We start from the raw sequence: 13,232 nt of genomic DNA, 5'->3' as shown, positions 1-13,232 counted from the left end.
CTCAGCTCCTCCTCTCCAGGCTGAACAGACCAAGTGACCTGAGCTGCTCCTCGTACAGCTTCCCCTCAAGGCCCTTCACCATCTTTGTTGCCCTCCTTTGGACACTCTCTAACAGTTCCATATCCTTCTTACATGGTGGTGCCCAAAACTGCCCCCAGCCCTCGGGGTGAGGCCGCCCCAGCTCAGAGCAGAGCAGGACAATCCCCTCCCTTGCCCCCTGGCCATGCTGTGCCTGATGCCCCCAGGACAGGGCTGGCCCTCCTGGCTGCCAGGGCACTGCTGGCTCGTGTTCAACTTGCCATTGATGAGCACCCCCAGATTTCTTCCCGTGGGACAAATTTAGTGAAATTTGAAGATGAGACCACCTCTTTTGTGCTTTAAGATGGACATGGGCTAAAACATTTATTTGTATCCACGAAAAATAAAAATAAACCAAACAAATTTTAAAATGTCTGAGAGCTGATCTCAGTGGTCAGGGGAGCAGGTTTTTTTTTCTTTTGAGAAGTAAGAGCTAACACAGAGATCCAAAAAGAGTAATTTAGACATTGTAATGTTTGTAACTGCAAAACTTAAAAGTCAACTGGCTGTAGGCATGCAACTCACCACCAGCAAATTATGCATGCAGGCATGCAGGTTATCTGGAGACAGTTAAGTTGTCAAATTGCCATACAAAACAGCTAGGGTGCTAAGTTATGGGTCAAATAGTAATATTGCTATTTCTTGCATAAAATAAGAGCAAATATCTTTTTCGAACCGTGATTCAGTCTGCAACTGTTTTCTGTGTTTCCAAACATCTAACAGGAATTTATATTTCTAAGGACACACAAATGGATAAGGAGAGAGACATAAGCTGAAATTCTTTCTGCCATCTGAGTATTCCTGTGCCTACAAAAGCATCTGGGTACATGAGATATTCTCCTGGAAGGTGAAATGAGATAAGATGGGTTTAAAACCTTGCTAGCTAAAATCTATTTACTACCGCTATGGAGTCAGCTTAGCATAAGCAGATCCAGTTGTAAGTTTTATTTTGATTTCTGCCTAAAAAGCCTGCACACAGTGTTGTTTTCTAAAATGTGAACAGATGATGTATTAGAAATATAAATGTTTACCCTCTGCTAAGAAGCTTCTGCATTTTATCCTGTTGTTCCTTTCTCCATTATAAATAAATTTGATTAATAAGCAAGTCAATGCTTAACATAAGTCTTCACAGTATAATAATAGTTTAATTTTTTGATTTATTTCTGCAATATAGTGTCATTTAGATTGGACCTTCTTCATAGCAGGCGAATAGAAAAGAAAAAAACTAAGGAGGAAAAGGCAAGATATGATTAAAAGTTTGATCCAATGTACATGAAAAAGCTCAGTAATTTTATGGGCTTTAGATCTGGCAGTTTCATGTCTAAATATTTTGAGAAGCAAAAATCCCTTTGTTCAAAGGAACACTTTATCTATGAGCAAGAATCAAAATGTATGTTGTCTGTGCTAAACCAAGACTCTAACCATAGAGGCATACATACTGTTTTCATAATAATTTTATTTGCTTAAATTCAAGGAACATTTCATCTTTACAAGGTCACATACTAAAAACTTTCTACTTCATCTATAATTCAGAAAAGTGTTATGATTCTTAAGTCTTGCATCCTAACTCTGATGCAGTATTTCTTTGTTCCTTATCACAAAAGTTCAATAGGTTTTCTTCTTAACTTTTTACTGGGATGATATCAGAGACAGTGGGGGGGGGGGACAATGTAAGTAAGAGGGAACTCAGACTAAAATCCATTTTGCTTTCTAAAAAGTATATAGCAGAAATCTGGACGTGACTCAGGAAAGCATGCAAAAAAAACCCGTGCATGAGTACATCTTACAGTCTAGGATTTTCTTAGTATCAGATACTTCTAAAGATATCACAGAAAACAGTGAATGGGAAAGGAACTGAGTATACTTAATTTTAAACATAGCTTTATGACTTTCCCACCTTCATGGAAAAGTTCAAAACCTGGTAGATTTGCTTATAGAGAAGGATACAGAAAAAAATCATATCTACAGCAGTGCTTAAAAAGAAAATATCAAACCCTCCCTCACTTCTTACACTGCAGTTTGAACATTTTCTTATGAACTAACACTTCCATTACTGGTGTGGTTGATGACCTTTGCAATGGTTTATACAGTACTTACAGATGTGGTTTATTGGTACGGGCAACTGTGAGTTTAAGGACTGGACTCAGGAAACTTAGAGGTTTTTCATTACCTGAATTCTTTGAGTCCATAAATATTTTTGGTTTTCTCATCATTATGTTGTGTCAGATATTATGTTGCATGATTATATCTTTATCATTATGCTGCAGATAAACTCTGGTTGAGACCCTGTTTTTCTCTACATGTTCCTACCACAAAGTAGATACTTTTACATAGTTTGATATCACTAAATAGGTTGAAATACAGCTGTTCTTTTTTCCTTGTTTTCATACGAGATCTTGAAAAAATAGAAAATTTCTTTTCTTTGTAGAAGGGAAAAGTGGTGAGGTGAGAAATAAGTTGTAATCCATAATTATTCTGCTAGTTACAGGATAATTGCTTCAACTCTACATGTTTTTGGTTTTTCAGCCTTGGAAATGGACAGAATTAGTCATGGCTACAGAAAAGCTAAGTTTTATTCCTTCTGGAAATACTTCAAATCTTTGTTCCAGATTGGGTTTTTTGATGCATGTTGAAACCATGCTTTTCTTAACCTGGGTTATTGAAGGAGAAACTGTTGCTTTTCCAATATATTAACATTACACATGTAGGTTTTTGCAACAGAAAACCAGAATTTTATTAGTAAAGTTCCATACCAATGCTGCATATTTAAAGTAGCGTGCCAAACATTTTAAGAAGAAAGTAAAATAGACTCTTTCTTTATAGATATTGTAACTGAGATAAGAGAAGTATGGTATGTGACGATTAAGAGCATAAATTAGGCTTCATATATAGATGTGCTTAAAATTCTCTCAGAATGCCTCTTAAATACCTACTCTGTTGCACTGTAAAACAAATTTTAAAAAGTACTATTTCTTTTATATGCAATTATATTAAAGGATTTAGCACCTCCTCTTCATTACTCTCTGCCTATTTTGGTAGGGATAGATGTAGTTCATTCAGGATATCTGTGAATAGAAGAAACCCCCAGTCCTTATAGCTTTTTTGTTTCTGAACTTAAAAATATGTGTTAGGAAGAAAATTTTGTTAGAAAAGAAATCTAAATTGAATTAATTTCATTTTATTCCTAACTACATTTCTATTGCAGCTGAGGTACTTAATAGAAAACTATCTTGTTGACCTTCATGTCCGTTCCAATTTTCAACCCATCTGAGCTTTGGTATTCCTAACTCATTCTTTTTTCTCCTTTGTCAAGAATTCCTTTTAACATTTGAGCCCAATTAGGAATTCCTGGTTTATACCAGCTGGCCTGCCTTAGTTTCTGCTCTTTCTTCTTGCACTTTGAAGAGGTCAACCACAAAGATTACCCATCTCTGTCAGGCCCCCTGGCCTGTCAGGGCAGCCTCCCATGCTATCCTCTCAAGCAGATCATTCAACAAACCAGAATCTGCTCTTTCAAATTCCGTGGTTATGACTCTAACACATCTTGGTCACTCCTGTCCACAATCTCTGTTAATCAAGGTTGCTGTAAAGATATACTTATTCAGACAATTCCTTCTCTTTTTTGAGCATCAACAGGTCCAGCAGAAAATCCCCTCTACACAGCTCAGGAAGCATCTGCACCAATTACCACTAACACATACCAGAAATTTTCTAGCTTGTTTGTAATCAATTATACTATGCATTCTGCAGCAGTCCAGGTGGCTGAAACCCCCCATGAATGCCACATCTTGAGAATGTGAGGTTTCTTCCTGTTGTCTACAGAAGGCTTCATCTACGTCCTTAGGCATAGCTGGTACTTGTCTTGGCACCCTGCCTGTCCTCTGACTCTCACCTATAAATTCTTGAAAGTCTCATATCTTTCCCTAGCAAAAGCCCCTTGCATTCCAGCCACCTGTTTACATCACACTCTGCCCCCTTACCTTGCTTCTTTTCTGAAGCTCTCCTCTCCATCCATCACAACATTTTGTAATCCCAGTGATATGATAGCTCAGCAACTGCCCATTGACTTTCAATTCCTCCTGTTTGTTTCTGATGCAGTGGGCTCCAATATTGTAAATACATGCATTTCTCAGCCATATCTAGGTCTGCTTCATCAGATTATGAAAAAAAATACATTTTCTACTCATGGGCTATCTAGTCTTTAATGTCATCTTGACTCAAATTTTCTACAGAAAACGACTTTGTCTCAGTTCTTTACTTAGGAACATTTTCTTCTCCTACCATTGCATATAAAGTCATACAGAAAAGTTAAACATATCTCCACGGTAACAACTACTTCATTCATTCATTTTTTGCTCATGAAAAATAAGTGTATTTATTCTAGATATTGTGGAAAGTTTGAGTTCTAAGATTTTTTGGACCTGGTTCTATTACCATGTAGTTGTACCTAAGGACATTGAGGTATGTGTTTGGTTTTATTTGCACATCAATTTTAAATAGATTTACAGTGTTTGGCATTTCCATTTGAATGTACAATTGGCTTTATACAGTAATTTACTTATTCCAGAAAAAGATATATACTACCACAAAATCAAAAAATAACAAAAAAATTGAAAGATTGAAAAATATTGAGGCAAATTTGACACTGAAATAGATACACAATTACGTGTCTTTGAGAAACATTCTAAAATAAAGAGGCTATTGAGAATATCCTCAAATGAAAAAGAATGTTTAAGACTGTTTATTAAAAGCCATATTAAACAGCTATTCTTCTTGTAGCTAAATCAAAACATACTATAATTGAAGAACTTAATTACAAATCTGTTTCTGTTGCTAAACAGAGACAATTTGAATCGGTACAATTGAGTTACCAGCTTGCTCTAAAACGCATCAGCCAGCAGAAAATTTCCTAGTGTCCCCTGTGGTCTTCGAGGATGACATCAAAGAACATGAAAAATTCTTCAAAAATGTGTTTAACTAAACACATCTTTGACCAAAATTTAGCATGAACTTAGTTGTATCAAGTTAGATTTTATAAAAAAAATTTAAACTGTGGACAATATAAGCATTAGTGTGGCTTTTATAAAATTAATCCTTTTTATTAAGAGAAAACACAGCACTTACCTTTTCCTCATAAAATACACAGACAATTAAGGACAGAAATAATCTCCATCAGTATTTCTCTTTTATTGCTGTACCTCATGGCTTTTCAGTAGATTTAACATCTCTGTTTAGAGTTCTTCGAATGCCCAGAAAATGTCTATTCAAATTGAAGATGCTGTCCATTATTGTCCATGGTAAATGTATTTAAAGTGCTAGTAGTAGCTTTGGGAAATGCTTTTGTATCCTGCTGCCAACTGTTTCTATTTTCTGTTGACAGTGGTGTGTGTTGTAGTTAGACATGAGGAAAGTTTCTAGGTTTTGTCTAAGAACAGGACTGACATCTTCTACCTCCTCTGTCACGTCTGCCAGTCTAAAACAGTTACGCATTTGGGCTCTTTCTTCTGCAGAGGTCTCTATTGTTTCTAGTGGGAATGAAAACTCTATCATGGACACAGAGAGAAAGCTTTGAATGTCATTCATTCCTTTGCTGCAGCTCTGTTAGGTAGGAAAAAAGAATCTTTATAAGGAAAGAAGTTCTAGAGGACTAGATGGCTTCTTAGATAAACCTTGACAGGCTGGAAGAATATGCTACTTCTATCTTGAATGAAAGCTCAAGAGGATTTAAATTAAAAAACACCCAAACCTCATATGACAGCATAGGCTGAAAACCAACAGGCTTGGATGGAACTTTGCATTAAAAAAAGGCCAAATGATCCTGGCAAAACAAAAAATTGGACATGATTCCGAAGTAGATTCTTGCAGCAATGAAGGCCAACCAAAGTGTAGGATGTATTAGTGACAGCATAACCACAGTGAGTTGAAGAATTGATTGCTACCCTTTGTTTGTGAATTATAATCCTGCATCTAGAGTACTGTATCCAGCTTAAGTTTCACAGCTTAAGAAAGACAATGAGATATTTGACCAAAATTAGTAAAGAGTCAACAGGATAATTAGGGGGATAGAGAACATGTCATTCAAGAAGAAACTACAGGAGCAGAAATTCTTCAGCCTGAGGAAAAGGCTAAAGACCAGCCTAATTACAGTCTTTATCTACCAAATAGATATGCCAAACAGACCCAGAGTGTTCTAACAGGTGCAAAGTGAAAAGATAAGAGGAATCCAGCTACAATACCCAGTATTCCAATTATATATTTACCATTTAATTATTTTCTTCTGTGATAGCCAAGTGCCTCAGTTGTTATCCTTGGAGATATTTGAAATCCTACTGGACCCAATCCAGAGGTATCCATTAGGTATTGAAATTTCAGATTAGATCAGACTTCAGTTTTGATCATTTGCTCTGTAGTATGTTATTCTGTTATTATTAATTAAAATAAAAAAATCTTCAGTATAATTATATTATTTTTACAGAGGTAATGAAAAAATGCTTTCTCTTAGATATTTAAAATATCTTGTTAGGGAAGTTACTATCCAAATGCTATGATTTTCTTTGTGTGTAAATATGCAGAACCCCATACAACAGAAATGTACCTATTAAAACATCCAGATTGGTACTTTTTAAAACATACTTTCATTTCCACAAATAATTTTAACACATACTTAACATGTGTTCACAATTTCTTCAGTTATATCCTTTGAGCACTAGCTCAAACAATCTAATTGCAACTGTTTAGTGGCCAAACCATGTGAATTTCTAAAATCAGGATATTTTTTGCTCTTCATGTTTCAGATAGAAAGTCTGGGTTTTTTAAATTTATTCCAACAGGGACTTCATTGTGGCTGAAGAAGCCTGGTAAGGTATTATCGTCAATTTAATGAAAATCATTAGAGATTGATTTTCAACATCAAAACATTACACACACAAATTTCTGTGGTCAAAACACATTATTTTTTTATAGTCTGTAGTAGTTTGACACTGGCCAAATGTCAGGCACCCATGAAAGCCACTCACTCACCCTCCCTTGCAACAGCTGGGCAGAGGAGAGAAAAATTTAATGAGGGGTTCATTAGCTGAGATAAGGACCAGGAGAAAATACTCCAAGGGCAAAATAGGCTCAAAGTAAAGGTACGGAGTGAATTTATTGCTAAGAAAATCAAAAGAGGTTAATGAGAAATAAAGTGAGATCTTAAAAACAACTTTTTCACCCCTTCCTCCTTACTGACAGCACGGAGAGACAGGGTGTGGGGGTTTTATGTATGTTACCCAAGGGTTTGTGGTTTCCTTCACACGTTCTCACTTCTTCCTCCTCCTCTCTTGCTGGAATTCAAATTGCATCACCATTTTGTTTTGATTTTCTTCTTAAATATGTTATCACAGAGGTGTTACCACCACCTCTAATTGACCCTGGCTCGGCCAGCAGCATATCCATCTTCAGAGCTATCAGAGGTCGCTCTGCCAGACATGGTAGAAGCTTCCAGCAGCTTCTCACAGAGGCCACCCCTGTGCCCCTCTACCACCACAAACCAGGCCATGCAAAATAAGCACACAGTCAATGTGTTAGACATTACATCTTCTTTAGTAAGAGTCACAGGGCTGTAACTAGCAGCTAGATAAGTTATATTGCTTGTACAATCAAATCAAGCTGAAACTACGCACATGTGAAAGATATACAGCCTTTTTCCACTCACTTTCAGTACCTCAGATGCCATGTTGCTCTCAACAGTATAAACTATATCTATGTAAATATGAGCATTATCATTATCTTTGGATGATATCTACTTTAAATGCATACAACAGTTAAAATGATCCAAAAACACTGGGTCAAGTGTATCAACTTTGACAGATTTGGAAATGTTTATGTAAGAAAGAAATGTGTGCATGCAAATAAGCTTCATCTGTGTTTTCTCCAATTTTATACTTAAATATCTTCATGAGTAAAATTGAAAAGTTCAATGTTTTCACTAATTTTACGTCTGATACCAGACCAATAGTTGGGCAAATGGATTAAATTTTATAAAGATTTCCATGGTAATATTCATCACCTAGCATGTTCTTAGCCATTAATGTTTTATTCCACTTGTCAAACACTTGTCACCTGTGCAGTAATGAAACAGCCAGTCTTAGGATGAAGGCAGCTGCAATACTTCAATAGATTCCCTTTGTAGTTTCTTGGCATTACTAACTTATATGTCCAAAGAATTTGTTTTTGTCTCTTGTCAAGCAAACCCTACATTCTTCAGTTTGGTATGCATGCATGCAAACAAACACACACACATGTACATCTGTTAAATATATATATGATGGTAAATATGTATCTTCTAAATGGACAAAAAGAAAAAGTGAGGAGACAGGGTAAAAAGAAGAGGAAGTGTAAATAAGGAATACTTGTGAATATATTCACACTGAAATTAAAAAGTTACTTGGAAATTTGACATTTAGGAAGAAAGGTGTCAGTGAAGAGAAGAAATCAAATATTTAAAAGCAATGCACTTTTATTTTGGTTTAATGGGATCAGTGAATTAGATTGAAAGAAAGTGAATTTCTTTCTGGATCTTTATCACAGGAATATCAGAATACTGGAGTTTTGTAGCTTGTAAACTTCAAAAGCTCATCTTGTACTCTGTCTGACTGCACTAACTGGTTACATGGGGTCATGTGTCCTTTGCATTGCCCAAAAATTCACCATAGCATAGAGGAACTAAGAAAGATCCACAGGAAGACTAGACATGGTGGCACCCTGATGAAGAATCTCTGAATATATTTGCCCTAAAGTCATAATAATATTGAAAATTTTTCAGAGTAACAAAAAATTGTGTTTTGGTCCATTTCTATGAGCAAATGGACTGTTAATGCCTGTTCTTAAGAGTAGAAAACCATGAAGCACTCAAACTTTAAATATTTCAGTAGTTCAAATGATTGCCTTGACACAGTTATCAGAACAAACAGCTGGTAACTCATGTTAAGTACAGCCACAAGTGTGTTTTTTCTCTTTATGCCTTTATTAATTTCTTCTTGACTGCATTTTTCCAGCAGTCTGTTCTTGTTCACAAAAAATATGGAATTTTGCATCTCATTTAATGTCAGTAGTTTAGCTCCCACATTCTACTAAGCCACTAGTTAATATGTATTATTTTTCTCCTGTTACTGCTGATATTTATATAAAAAAGAAAAATAAATTCTAAAATCCCCTAAAAATTCATTTTCTTCCATAAATCATTTGTTTAACTATGTTTACTAAATTCTTAAACTTTTAACTGCTAGAGACTCTGAAATTAAATGTGGCAGAACAATGTTTGCAGCTGTACTTAAGTACTTGTACATTTAAATGTCAGTCTCTTTGAAAAGAACTAAGGCAAAGGACAAATGTGTTAACCAGGCAAGGATTGGTTTTATTCTGCAATGTATGACATCCTCTACTTATTAAATGTTAATTTACCTTATATGAGCATGGTCTTTTTTCTACTTTTGATCTGAATTAGATAGAAATTTCTTTGTTTCATAGTGTGAGGGGTCTATTGTTGAAATGGGCTGATTTGAAAGGTAATAGAATTTTTATCCTTTGAGATATCCAAGGCTCTTGGTTATGACCCTGAGAACTTCATCAAACTTGGCAGCTGGTTGCAACTTTGATTTTGGCTCCATTTAAAGCACATATGAACTGGACAAACTCTAGAGGAAGTTTCCAATCAAAATTATTCTAAGATTCTATGAATTTGATGGACTGAATTATCTCCAAGTAGGACATCACCCTTCTTGTAATCAAGAATGACATGTTATCAGTTTCCTTTTCCTATTTCCCTATATTGCCAGAATCTGTTTTAAAAAAAAAGCTCCATTGGAAAAACATGTTTGGACAAAACCACAAACTGATCTTGAAAAATAGGAAAATAGGATCAGTAAGGGTAGAATTCCAAAAAGCAAAGCAAGAAATTACATCTAGTCTAATTTGCAGTAGACTAAAATTTTGGACATTGAGTAGATTCTTCATTTTACCAGAATATTGCAAGATGAGTAGAAAACCAATTTCTACTAAAAATTACTACAAAAGAATACACCAGTTGTGTGTAAGTCACAGAGTAAAATATTTTGGTAATGCAGGTAGATCTGACAATTTATTTTACCATACCCTAGATGGTTTACTAAAATTAATACTTTAATCATTCTATGGGAGAAAAAAAATTGCTGTAAACTTAAAAGTTACAAAGTTCTAATATATGAAATGTCATGACAACAATTCAAGGGACTAATGAAACACATTTGAACTTCTGTTAATATAAAACAGTTCTAAAATCGGGAAGATCAAATTAATATTAGACAATCTAGTCATATAAAAATAACTAAGGGAAAAGATTACATAGTTCTTATAGAAATCAAGGTTGGAAAAACTATAACTCTGAAACATGAGCATGGAAAAAAATTTTTAGATCTGTCAAGATTCAGGAAAATAATAATTCTCTTAAGTGGAATGTCAGAAATTAAATTAGCACAAAGATCTTTTTTCTACCTGAAGACTAATTTCAGATCTTAAAAAATTAGTGAGCTTTTAACTATCTTCCTGTGGTAGAAATTATTGATGAGAACTAAAAAATCATAGTTGCATTGTTTTGGTATCAAAAATACATTTGAGCTGTTCATTGTAAATTAAAACCCAAAAACTGAAGAATAAAATAAAATAAAATAAAATAAAATAAAATAAAATAAAATAAAATAAAATAAAATAAAATAAAATAAAATAAAAACTTCAAAGAGATCTGTGTTAAATTTTGTATGTGCTACAGACTGAGAAACAAGAATGCATTTCAGTGATACCATATAGTTGCATGGAAGCAAAAGAGGAAATGTTGCATTGCACACTAAAATTTTTTTCTCCTCCTTCTCTTTCCTCATTATGTGAGATCTCTTTAATACATTTATACTGCTGAATTTGTGTGGAAATATTGCATCAAACAAGCATACCAAAGTGTTGCTTCCAACCATATGTCTGACCTTTGAATGTTTTGGTTAACCACTGCTTTTCTCCTTTATCATTTGCAATAATTTTACTCTAGTTTAGGGTTTGGCTTTTTAGGAGTTTATAAATGTGGAGTACACAAATTACAAACAGACTACTTTTTCCTGTTATTCCTATCTCATTCAATACTTCTTCCACTGACAGCTTCATTTATCAACCTGCCAGAAACTGATGGGAATCATCAAATACATGATTCTACTTTGCTAAATCCTAACAAAGACTATGTGGTTTGACACTAATCGTTGACTTTGTACTTCTACTTTTATCTAAATCCATCTTGATTTCTAATTAGTGTCTGAGAATGTAGAACTTGTGCTTGGGTTTAAGGACATATCTGAACAAGTGTAAAGATTGTTTCTGTTCTCTGTTTTTCACAAAAGGAATAAATGGCTAAATATAATTAACATTTGTTGTAGTATGCATGACTATCAGGAGCTAACAAGTGCTCTTGTACTTCATTTAATTGACTTATAAAACAACTACTTGTGAGAGAAAATACAGAATTGAAACCAAAGGCCATTTTTCTTTTTTTGATAGTTTCCTTGAGAACAAGTATACTGAGGTCAAGTAAAAGGAACTTTCTTTCAGATAATGGGACATTACTGTGGAGAAAATATTCTGAAGAGAAGAGTCCTTACTCTACATGCGGCCATTTGTGCACAGGCTTTATACTTTAAAAATATTACTACTACTGCTACTACTGCTACTACTACTAATTATTATTATTTTTACTATTTTATTGTGTTTTATTATATTTTATTTCAATTTGTCATTAGGTCCAAATTAATTGTTGCAGCAAATGACTGGTAAATAGGTGAAGAAATAACAGTGGCTTCTCTCTGCAATGAAACAATATATTCAATAAAGAAATTATTTTCTTATTTGGGTTTAATGAGAAAAAACTCTTTGCACATGTTGCACTTTAATTATTTTGAATTGATGTCAATTAAAACAGCATTTGGGCTGCTTCCTGGGAGCAGTTAAGCTCTAAGGAAGTGACCATGTTTCCACACTGGGGAGGAGGTACATTCTCAGGCATGATTTGCATCTCTGATTCCCAGACAAACTAGACTGTAAGACCTGATGGATTTCACCACAACCCATCTTTTTGGCATACACTGAGATTTGCAATCTCATCCATGAACAGGAGGTGCTTCAGATCTCACTCGATACAGTTTCAGACTCCAGCCCATGCTGAGCATTCCAAACTAGGAAGTTTTTTTTACCCTGCAAAGTAAAGAAAACCATGGAAATGCAGGAGAGATATCTTTCTGATTCAGGAGTGCATTCCATATTTAAAAAATTAATTTTGAATTACAGATGATAATAGAACCTTATTCTATTTCAAAAGAGAATAAAAGTTAGTTATAAGCAGTTATAATTCAGAGATGATAATTCTTATTAAGAAGTAACTGAATATATGTATTTCAAATAGTTCTGGAGATGATGGTTAGTACTGACATTCTTTTAGTCCTAAATCTTAGGATAAAAAAAATTATGTTCTCCTTTCCACTGCTATTAAGAACAAGATGCAGAAGATTTTTTTTTAACTCTGATTGTCACGAAACTGCTTTCCCTGTAAATGCTGGCACTGCAATAAAGTTGTTTTGATCATATTTCTAGTACTACAAGCCCTTTTCTTCTTACAGAACAAGGTACGTAAACAGCAACATAAGTTTCTATATGGTTTACATGCAGAATTGCTTTCTTCTGTCAGCTGCCTATGAAAGTGATACATACAGAAGTTGCCCTTCAAGAATGAATGCATTTCCTACTTTGCTAGTTTCTCTTGTCAGTGGGAAATTAATTTCACTGTTCTTATTTGAAAAGTTATCAAATGAGTTATTCCAGGCATCAGGACATTATAAAAGCGCCTCCTGTTTTAAATTATAAAGCTGATAAAATATAGTACTTGGGGTGTTAATTTCTATTTAAGTTGTCAAGAACTCCTACTCAGGAGTCTGAAGCAAAGTACATGAAGCCTTTTAAGAAAAATAACTGGTTTTTCCATCATTGGATGCAACTCAGTGTTCAGTTGTACCAATTAACTTCAGCACCTATGTGCAGTGGTGACATGGCTGCAAGATCTCTGTTGTTTCATTTTCTTACAAAACAAAGCATCCAAAGGCACTTGGACA

This window comes from Ammospiza caudacuta, chromosome 2, assembly GCF_027887145.1.
Source record: "Ammospiza caudacuta isolate bAmmCau1 chromosome 2, bAmmCau1.pri, whole genome shotgun sequence".
Taxonomy (NCBI): domain Eukaryota; kingdom Metazoa; phylum Chordata; class Aves; order Passeriformes; family Passerellidae; genus Ammospiza; species Ammospiza caudacuta.
This window is presented reverse-complemented; position numbering follows the sequence as displayed.